An 11,721-nucleotide genomic window follows, 5' to 3' on the forward strand; every position below is an offset into this window, starting at 1 on the left:
TGTTTAGTTATTGATTGAGAAACGTGTTTCATATGAATATATTCTCTGGATTTCTCTGGGTTTCTCTTGATTTCGTTTCAAATGTCTATAAACTATAAAAAGCCAAAGTAAATGCATTTTTTTACATACATTCAGAAAGCGGAAATCTTACAAAGATACCTTAAAGAGAGAGAGAGAGAGAGATAAATGCCTGAAAACGATTGATTCTTTGCAATAATCGTAGTGATTTCCATCAATACTTAGTAGTAATAATTGTCGTTTAAATAAATCAAGTGGCAAAAACTATACGAAATAACACCATACTGACAAATACCTATTCTTTTCTATAGATATTTTTAATAATATTCACTTCATATAGACCATATTAATAACGGCATATCACAAGCAAAGAGTTTGACGTCATCTGTTTTTATATTGGATCGTTTTATGAACTGTACACTCGTAAGATGTAGAACTTATCTACTCGTGTTATATTTATAGGGATGTTAACGATTTTATGTAACAATTTCTACTGCTTTGTAACTTTTTAAAGTGTTTACCCTAAACAGACCTACTTTATAAACGATCCCTTTTCCATTTTTTTAACGATTCCCGAACTAAAGAATTTCATTCTCTCGGTGATCATATAAATGTACTATGTCCCGCGCGGGGATCGAATCCGCGACACGTCTGGCCCACACCTCTCACATTTGGCGTGGGAATTGGGAATTATTTTTCGTCCTACATTAGATTTAAATAAATGTAAAAAATTACGTATCGTTCTTCATGGCCTGGTTTTGTTTTGTACATATACCTACAACATCTCGATTATTTTGTTTTTTTTTCTTAACTTGTCATCTACAAATACAATCCCACACGTCCATACCTATTGCTTAGAGGGGAAGGAACGAAGGAATTAATACTATCATACCATAACCTCAAACAAAATACTACGTATGTAGCCACCAACGTATCTGTCTAAAATTAACTCTTTCAATTATAAACAGTTTCATTTTACCAAAACGTTTATCCTTAATGAATGTTAAACACGCCTAAAGTACGTATTCCATTGATACGTAGATTCGATTTCATAATAAAAACAATCCGGTAACAAAACTCATTAACTTTTAATTGCCGTTTTACTGAATGCTTGTGTGCTCAATAGTAAAAGACTTCAGAGTTTCTACCATGAGGCCTTAAAGTACTATTATTATGATTATTATAGTAGACCGCATCTCGGCAAACGTAGTGTAGGACGTCCTCAGGCACGGTGGATGATCAGATGATCTGCGCAAGATGGCTGACAAGAGCTGGATGCGTGTACTGCGTGTAGCCGAAGATAGATCTCGATGGCGTACAATTGATGAGGCCTATGTGCTGATGATGATGACGATATGGTTGTGGGAGAGTGACAGCGTCATACACGGAATAAAACAGCATCTCTTTTGAATGCCCGCATTTATATCCTACTTTAAGACTTAGCGGTACCTGAAGATCAAAAGATCGGAAAACATTTTCTCTTATTGAATTGTTTTTTTTAAAGGTACCTTCCAATTTTATTTTTAAGTCGGCTACGTTTCACTTTATAAATGAATCTTCAAGAATGCTATTGAATTCAGAAATTAAACCTCTTTGGATTGTATTGAGAAAATGTTTTCTTTAGCATAATGTTACAAGGTTTGGTTATTGAAAGTGAAGAGAAAAATCACTGACTTTAGTATGGAGTTTTATTTGTTCAAACTAATATAAATCAGGCAAATGTTGATAAACGTTGTAAGTAGGTACGTATCGTAAAATCTGTTTAAAAGGACGAGTATTTATGCCTTATTCAAGTCCACTAAGCTCACCACTTTACTAGCTGGAATTTCATAAACATTTTGAAAGCTCTATCTGTATCTATACTAATATATAAAGCTAAAGAGTTTGTTTGCTCAGGAACTACTGGTTCAAATTGATTCTTTTTGTGTTGAATAGACCATTCATCGAGGAAACTTTTAGGCTATAAGCCATCACGCTGCGACTAATAGGAGCGAAGATACAATGGAAAATGTGAAAAAAATAGGGCATATATAAATCATAACTTATATCTTCTGACCATGCGGATGAAGTCGCGGGCAACAGCTAGTTTAATATATAATAGAAACTATAGCTTCCTAATAATATCAGACCAACGACGCCCACACTCGCAACAACTCATTTTAGCAGTCATCTTCGCTACTAGGCTTATGTTTATGACTTCTAGTCTACGCGACTATAATATAGTACTTGGTTTTGGCATATTGGTCATTAATTTACCCCATCATGTGCAGGGGCTCGAGACTGTACAGTAAACATAAGTAAAAAAAATAATTGACATATAAATTTGAAAGTCACCGTTGTTTATCATCGATCGTTTTTAGTATTTTTTGTTACAGCGGCAATAAAAATACATCATATGTAAAACCAGACACAATGTCTGGTGACAGACTGACCGATAGCAGTGCCTTAGAAGTACAGTACCGGGCTATTAAGTACTTACCACCTACACGGATCCAGCTCCTCTAGCCAAATGACCTTACTACAAAGTCAAATCATAATCTAATGATACATTCAAAATGATTTGTGGTGTGATTTAACTTAATTTACAAAGAATTCAATAACAGAACAAAAATACATACCATGATCTTAGTTCACACCAATAATTAACTGACCCAGCAACTGCAGAAACTGGAACGAAAATTTAACGTACTACTTAAGTAAATAAGCAAGCATTGACCCATTTAGTTTGAAAAGTGTTAATCTGAAAGGCTCTCAATTCCTTCCATTAGAGGCGACGGGCGGTCGGCCTCCGTCGTGGAGCGATCGCTGCGAACACCATCCCCGTCTCGTTAGGGGGATAATCCTATTTCGTTATACGCTTTTATTTTTAAGGGATAACTGAGTTTCGTGAAATTTTCGTTAGCTTTGTTGACGCGTTCTCACCTGCAGTTGTTAATGTTGTGATGTCGTGTTTTATGCTTTGAAAGAAAATGAAGTTGGGGTGAAGTGTTTGCTTGTGATCCTGGTGTAAATTTAGGCTTTAAGATCTTTTTTGGTTTGATACCAAGCGGAAAATAAATATTGCAAATTTCTTTTACAAGACTAGTTGAATAAAAATCTTCTTAAGGTATTAAGGTACTACCGTTATTGTTGTTATGAAGTATCGTTATTGTTTTTGTAAGAAAACTTACACAAAACATGGCAACCCTACATATCTGTACCGAATTGAATTATAGGATTTGTTACAACCAACCCCTTTTTAATACGCACTTAGATACTTGTACTAGTATAACGTAATGATGACTATGAAAAAATTTGATTGGTAATTTATTTTATGATTTTTAATAGTAATTCTTTTCAGATTTTTTTAGTTTGGACTGAGAGTTCTGTAAAAAAACAATGAAACTCGTATTATAGACATCAAGTAACATATTTTCAGGCATTTTAGAACAAGTTTTGAAGAAAAGAAGAATGTATGCAATAATCTGTAGTCCGAGAGCAAGATGATATAGTTAAGGTCTCGTGTTGAGTCTGGATGAGGCTGAGAGGGAAGTCTATGCCTAGAATCTGGAGTATAAAGGCTGTGGATGATGTTGTAAGCAGTGGTTTTTGGGTTCTGTAACTAAAGGGTGGAAATAAAGACTTATTTACTTACGCTATGCTGTCCGTCATCTGTCAATAGGCTGTATCTTAAGAGCCATGATAACTCGAAATGTTAAAATTTTCACAGACAATGCATATTGCGACCTACGGCCACCGGTCGGGCCTGCGGGTGGCGGGGAGGGCACCCTGTCACTCGATCAGCCAGCAGGCCAAGAAGGAGACGGACGCGTCGTCCTGCGCACCCGTTCTTATGAGGAGTGAGGGGTGGGCTTTTTACACCTATCCCTTGAGAAGGAGTCCAAAGGACTAGAGCCAGCCAGAGTCGCGCAGAGTATGCGCGAGCGATCCCGTGACTCTGGCTAAAGCAGTAGAAGGGGCCCGGGGTGTTTTTAGTCGGTGGAAGTCCGACATATCCCCACGCCGTGCCCTCGACGTGGGTTTAAGACATTAGCGTTTCACCCCAGAAAAAAAAAGATAATGCATATTGGCTTCTGGTACACAGAAATAAACAAACAAATAATAAAAATAAAAATGGAGCTTCAGCAACGGTTACGAAAATCATAAATCTCTCACTTAACCAACGTATTTCCTTGTACGGAACCCTCAGGCTCGCTTGTCTGTCTCGCACTCAAACGGCTTTATTTTAATAAAATGGAAACATTAATTAATTAATTTTAATTAAAATAAAAAGAGCTAGTTTTCTTTGAACAGGTTTTTCAATCCACCGCAGTCTGAACATTATTTTAACTAAAGAATAATTTAACAAAGTGCGCTCACAGCATTTAACAGAACAGGTTTTAATTGAAAAGGTTTAACCTCTCTGCCTTAGTAATTATGGAGTCTGTCTTAAGTGATTGCTTAGATGTTTTCTATTTAACTCAAGATAGTTTAAATTAAGGGTCAATAGAAAATTGACCAGTTTTATCAGTGGTATTTTATATCACTTTTTAAACCAAGATTATTTCAGTTGTGAAGGCATAGGCGTAGACTATATGGCGTAGAGCCGCGTTTCTCCTTCACAAGTAAGGTATCCTTAAATTTCGAGATTTTGTGGAAGAGAGGTAGGCTTGTGACACTGGGTAGTGGGGGTGGGGGAAGTAGTTGATCAAATTTAATAGAATTTCAATACATTTAAATTACAAAAATACCTAGTAAAATGAATACGGACGCTGACTTTATCACGCTTTTCCACAAAAGTTTTGCTTGTTAGAAACGTGGAAAGGCTTGCGACTACGACTAACTTGTGTGGCAGGTTGTTTATACAATACAAACTTAAATTGCAAAGACGAATAGAAGTTTCGAAATAAAGAGAATTCGAAGGAAGTAGTGATTCCTTTTTTGCTTGGTAACAATAAAAATAGGTAGTGGCCTTATGTTGACTAAATACACAATTTATAATAGAAGAAAACTTATTTTTTAATAAAGTTATTTTTCCCAATCTAAAGAGAAAAATAATTTAATTTCAGTTACCAAAAAAATAATGCTTGTTACAAGCTTACTTCATACCAAATTTCATCCAAATGGGTTAAATGGTTTACCCGCAACAGAGCGTTACATACAAACAGATAAGTTCGAACATCAACACAACTATGTCAAATACCACAACAGAAGCATCGCAACATGAATTTTTAATTTATAAAAGAAAAAAAGAAACCGCTGAAACTGCAAAGTAAAACAGCACAAAGGAGAGCTGCAGTTAATCTTTTGCAAAGGGAAAGGAAAGGCTGGAGAGGTATTAAGATGTAATTACTGTAATAGCAATGTTGCAAGTATAAATGCAGCTATTAAAACTTGTTTATGAAGTTGAGGTATAAACGGTTGAAGTTGTTTCGAAGCATTTTTATGTTTGTAGAGTCTGGATGTTTCTGTAGGAGCTATTCATTTATCACATTGTGAAGTCTGGAATGAAAGGAAATTGAAGGGAAGGCGACTGTTTTTGTAAAAAGAAACGAAGAATAGAGAAATAGAAAAATAAATTAATAAGTTACTGGTTCCTTAGGTGCTTGAGGTAGAATTTTATTAATTTTGTTAAAATTATGTTTAAAGTCGAAATTGATTTGAGTCGTGTTGCAAATTGAACTGAACTAGTCGGGAAGACCCGATAAATACCCGTGATCAAATCATTTTACACATACATAAATTCCGGTGTTTCTGCGAGGTAAGACTAACTAAGCAGTAAATTTGTCAAAGAAATAAAGACATCTGAATGGCACAGAAAGTGCTAACGCAAGAAATAGATGGTCATAAAGTCAAACGTTTCTTTATGTGGAAATAGGCAGGAAGCCAAAACCTGTTGCTGGGTTATGGTCGCCATTCTAAAGTTTTAACAGACATCTGTACTTTATGTACTCACTTTAAGGTATATTTAACAGTACAGGGTGAATTTGTGTGAATAAAATTAACTACCAAATGGATGGCGGAGTTAAGAAGACTAAAAAGAGTCAAGTGTGTCGCCTTTTATTTTTCTATCATTGTTTTTTTAAAGCATGGAATGAAGACTGTCTACCTTATATACGTTTAACTTATTAAAATAATAAAAAATCGAATCCCATTTAAGGAGTTACGAATAATTTAAAACTTAAAGACTAATGGTTAAATGGGTAAAACAGTTTTGAAGTTAATGTAAAATCGATTTCAGCTTAACATAAATATAGAGTTTATTAAATCCTTGGAGAAATTTAAATAATTAATATTTAGACTACTTCTTTACAGGTTCAATTAAAATAGTAATTAGAGTTCTCAAACTAGATCTATTTTAAAAATTGCTTCAATATTAATCTTGTCCCTTTTTAACCGACTTCAAAGAAAGGAGGAGGTTCTCAATTCGACTGTATTTTTTTTTTTTTTATGTTTGTTACCTCGTAACTTGCGATTGGGTGAACCGATTTTCATGATTCTTTTTTTTAAATTTTCAAAATAATTTGAAGATCATTGAAATTGAATCAAAGAATTAAATACCTAAGGGATGGTTTGGACCGCAGGGTTGGTTTCGGTCTATTAAAACTTAAAATAAGTATATTAAGGTTCTTAAGTAAATTAACAGTTAACGAAAACCTCAGGTGATTTATATATTCTTGTTTAACTGACTGATGTTTAACTGACTGAGATAAAACCACTTTAAACACCTATACGAAAGAAGGATATAGAATATTCTAGCATTAAACGAAAAAAGAAAATTCCTTTTTTAATAAAAACAAATGCTATAAAAATAAAAATTGTGTACCATGTGATTCCGTTGAGAAAGAATACTCGTATGGTCAGAACACACAATATTAATATTACTTTAAGACCTAGTAGACACTCGAGATATCAAATACCGCTACATATGAGATCAACTTGCCTACCATTACAGTTCTACCTACCCCTTACCTATAAACACCCGTAATCTTATCCCTTACTCCCAAATTCCGTGTCTTGAACACTTGATCTTATTTACGACGGTCCGTCCGTATATACTCGTAGCTAAAGTTAAAATTAGTTTTATTGAGTTCTCGTTTGGTACCGTTTTATTGCCGGACACTAGTTGAATAATGTTTTCTCACAGGTACTAGGTCTCTCTTCATTAATGTTGTACAGACTGTAGTGTAGAAGACGATATAATACTTACAAGATGTGGTAACTGAGGCTCGTAGTTACTAGAAGTAGGAAATAGCCCTATTTGGAGTAATGATCTGCGGAAGACCTTTCAGGAGCTGGATACTGGTTGACGATGATGATGATATTTTTAAAGCTCCGTTCGTTGTCTGTCTATAGGACCATTTTTCACCAGGCTACATTTTACGAACAGCTAGACCGTTAAAATTTTGTAACTAGCTCTTTGCCCGCGGCTTCGCCCGCGTCGAAGTCGGTTATATCGTGTTTCCAAGAGCACTCTTCAAAAGTCCGGGATAAAACTATCCTATGTTCTTTCTCAAAGTCAACTCTATCTCTGTACCAAATTTCATTAATCAGTTCAGTGGTTTAGACATGAAAGCGTAACAGACAGACAGTCAGACAGGCAGTTTTTTTTTCAATTAATTAATTCATCCAAAAGTTCTTATCACCGTTCTTTGGGGGGGGGGGGGCAGCAAAAGAAAATTGAACCGCTATTTTAAACTTACTTAAGTACAAAACCCTTTTCTAGATTTAAATTTATTCTTACCTGTTTATTAAATTACAGAACTAAGACACAACGTTCACAATTAACAAACCAATTCCCCGCATATCTTCGTTTGCCTCAATAACATCAAGTCGATTTACCTGGAGGCCTTCTACGATCTTAAAGTAGTAATACTGCGGCTGTGCGAGCGGGACAGCGCACTACATGATGTAGAGCGACGTCTCGCTTCCACACAGTTACTACGTTTCTTTGAGAGGCGGTAGTAGACCCCATGACCGCTTCTATAGTGCTGAGAAGTGATGGGAAGTACTGAGAAGTGGTGGGAATTGCTGGGAAGTAATTTCAGTACGCGCACCTGAGACCGGCTTATCTAGACAGATCGTTTTAGAAGCCGACCGTCACTTACACTCGCCGACTTGAGCTGAACTTTAAAATGCAGTGTTCATTTGTTTATTCTGTGAATAATAAGTTTTTAATAACGGACCTACTTTTTTAATAATGGAAATTTGAATTAATTAATTTACTTGTATGATTGTATGTTTGTGTAGTAAATAAATTTGGAGTTTTTGAATCGCGGTAGTACTGGTTTTCGACTGAATACCAATTAATTGGGAAACATTTAAGAAAAGAAAAGTAGCAAGTGCGAGTGGGACTCGCGTCCAAAAATTTTGTACAAAACAGCAAAGCCAAGAAAAGAGGGGTTTGCCCTCTTTTCTTGGCTTAAGCAAAAAAATATTTTAAAATGGTCACCCATAAAATTTATGAACAATACCCGTGCTTAACCTGGATAATCATTTTTCCTTTGTTATTATAACAATTAGGTATCATCCATGTGATACAGCTTGGTGATAGACGGGCGATCAGACAGCGGAGTCTTAATAATAAGGTTCAAAATCACACATGATGTCACATATGATTTATTATATTATATAACACCAACCTTATTTCCTTTAAATCCCTCCTTACTCTATATAACCTTTTCCTCAGTCATCAGATACCTAAACATCGAGTCTCATCGATATATATAAATACGGATATCGAGTAGGAAATATTCTCACACGTACAAAAACAATGAGGCATGAAATACAGCCTTCGTAAATTTTACTGTAGCCCTGTTAACCTCTGAAGTGTTCCTAAAGTCAGAACATGCGAATTGGAGACATTTACACGAACATCGGTAAAGATTTTGTCTTTTTAGCTTGGGTTTATTAACCGACTTCAAAAAATAAGTAGGTTCTCAATTCGTCGGAATCTTTTCTTTTGTTAAATTCTAATGAGACATCTTTATTAGAATAAAATAAATGTTTCACAAATTATAGCTGCGTTTGTGAAAACTGAGTCTCAGTTATGTTTTTTTTTTGGAAAAGATCAGGTGAACTTGACATAGGTGTTTTGGTCTTGACATGTCTGATCTGTCAATCCGTCCTTCCGCCAATAGGCTGCATCTCATGAATTGTGATAGCTAGATAGCTAGTTGAAAAATACTACAATAAAGATCCAATTTAAGCAACGATCGTTCCCTTCATTAATTTGTTGGTAGGTTACAAGTATATATATATATATTTGTTTCTCTAGCCCACTGTGTCCCACTGCTGGGCAAAGGCCTCCCCCAAATCCTTCCACGACTCTCTATTCTGTATATTTAAAAAAAAAAATTGAATGATTTGTTTGTCGCATATCGATTCACACTTTCCCAGTTTTAGATTTAATTTGGCAAATCATTTTTGTATAAGGTTATTCAAGTGATACAGTAACGTAACTTCTTATTACGAGAAAACACAGTTAAATCTTTTGACATTTACAATCAGTTTTCCACTCTTAGCAAAGCAAAATGAAAATGCATTTCCCATTCAAATGAGTCCGCGGCTATTGTATGTATTATTTAATTCACAAAGCGAGTAGCTGTCACACTGTGCTAATTAAAATAGGGTTTTTAAAATATCAGGATTATTTGATACAGGAATTTTCATAACTAGGAGTTCTAGATTTAGAATTTTTATAATGCTTTTAATAAACTAAAACGTATGAATGCATAAAAATATTTTAATTGTGCCTTATGAAAATATATATAATATTTCCTTAACAATTTATATGTAAACCAACATATTAAAGTTACTCAATTCGGAAAGACTTGTATGTATGCACCAAAAAGAGTAATAAATAAGAAATTTAGACTAAGTTTATAAGTAACAGGAAAGAATAATGAGACAATGTCCACAAATGTAATACAACTTTTTAGAAACAAAAAAAAGTTTAAGAATTATCTTCACATTGCGATGGTCTTTTGTTTGCGTACGCTAGTGTAGAGTTTTTATATTGTCTGTGCATGAAATACGCTAATAGAGATGATGACTGGGTTTTAAGAGAAAAACTCACATCACTAGATATATAATTAAACTATATTTGACGTGTATTTTTGCCTTTACCTGAAGAAAAAACAATTACAAAGATAAACTGCTTCAAAGTTTAGAAGGCTAGTGACGTAACCACTTCGCAAAAATTGTACACAACGTCACGGGTAAGTTCTATTAATTGTTATTTGATCAATTTATGTTTGATTTACAAAAAAGAACTGACTAAAAGAAAACTAAAGACGTACTTTAAAAAAAATTTACATTGTCCATAATAATATTATAAACGTTGATAAATGAATGAAACAGCAAAAAACCCCTCTACTTGACAAGTTGCACGGCTTGTGACAAACAACATGTTACTATTGTCGCAAAGCAAACTTTTATCTGCGTGTCTGTCACACTACAAAGCTTACACACTCAGTCAACGATTAATCAGTTACAATTGTATATTCCCCATCGTTCTCCGTGGTAGTCTGACTTTAAAGGCATCAGATAATATTGCATCGAGTATGATTTCTATGCCTTGAAATAACATAATGTTTGTAATTACTTTCTATGATAGAAAAAATGTAACATGCCAATGATGATGCCATGGTAACGCAGGCAAAGTACCAATGTGGCTTTTCCAAAGCAATGTGTATTTTCTAATTGTGGGACACCACTGACAAACAGCGAAGGAAAATATCTTGAGGAAACCTGAATTCCAAGTATTGGAATCTAAAATTGCCAAAACGCAGGGAGCTTGTGATTAAGGCTCAGACCACAGATTTTCTATACGGGAAGAGGCCTGTGCCCAGCAGTGGATCGTAAGGCTCATTTTAATGTATATAACGTTGTTTTTTGCATTTTATTTTGCTTGGACAATACTTTAAATTATTGATTTAATACTTGTTTACCAATTAAATGCAAAATTGGTTTATTCTTAACATAAAAAGATAGATTTTGCCCAGTTTTTTTTTAAATTAAATGTTTAATCTTTATAAACGTAGATTAATGTTAACAGGAAATTCCCGTAAACTTTGAATTTTATTTCAAATCCCTTTAGGGTATTATAACTCAAACCTCAAACTCAAATTTTACCAGGTACGTTGAGTTAAACATTTAATATAAAAACGAAAATTTTTGTATAAGATTTTTCTTTTTATTCAGGAAAGTACGTTTAAATATTATTTTTTTTCTCGAATTTTAATAGAATATTATTTTAAATACTACTCTGTATGTTTGTTAAGCTTTCAAAGATTCAAAGAAAATTTATTATCGAGATAGTTTGAGGTCCAAAGACTAAGCTACTTCTTACAACACCTAAGGTACATCAAAGTGAGCGGAACCTTTGTCAAAAGCTGCTAAAATAAAGAATACGCCTGTAGCCAATGGCTTAGGTGAGGAACATTCAGCAGCTAAGGCACTGGTGTTATCAACAATAGCAAAAATTAAGCATAATATACCACTTCTATTTATTACGTATATCAAATAACGACACTACTTAAACACAGAAATGTAACTTATTCCTACATGTAAACCCTTTCCCTCAGTTACGGTAACAATGCATTATACCGGTCCTAAAACCTTCTCAAATACTTGAACATTCTCCGTCTAGGATTTTTCCATCTCGATTAAGCTATCCTGGTGTCCATACTTGACACTATTCCACTTTATCAAGCCTACAAA

The sequence above is a fragment of the Trichoplusia ni genome, chromosome 1 (assembly GCF_003590095.1).
Source record: "Trichoplusia ni isolate ovarian cell line Hi5 chromosome 1, tn1, whole genome shotgun sequence".
NCBI lineage: Eukaryota > Metazoa > Arthropoda > Insecta > Lepidoptera > Noctuidae > Trichoplusia > Trichoplusia ni.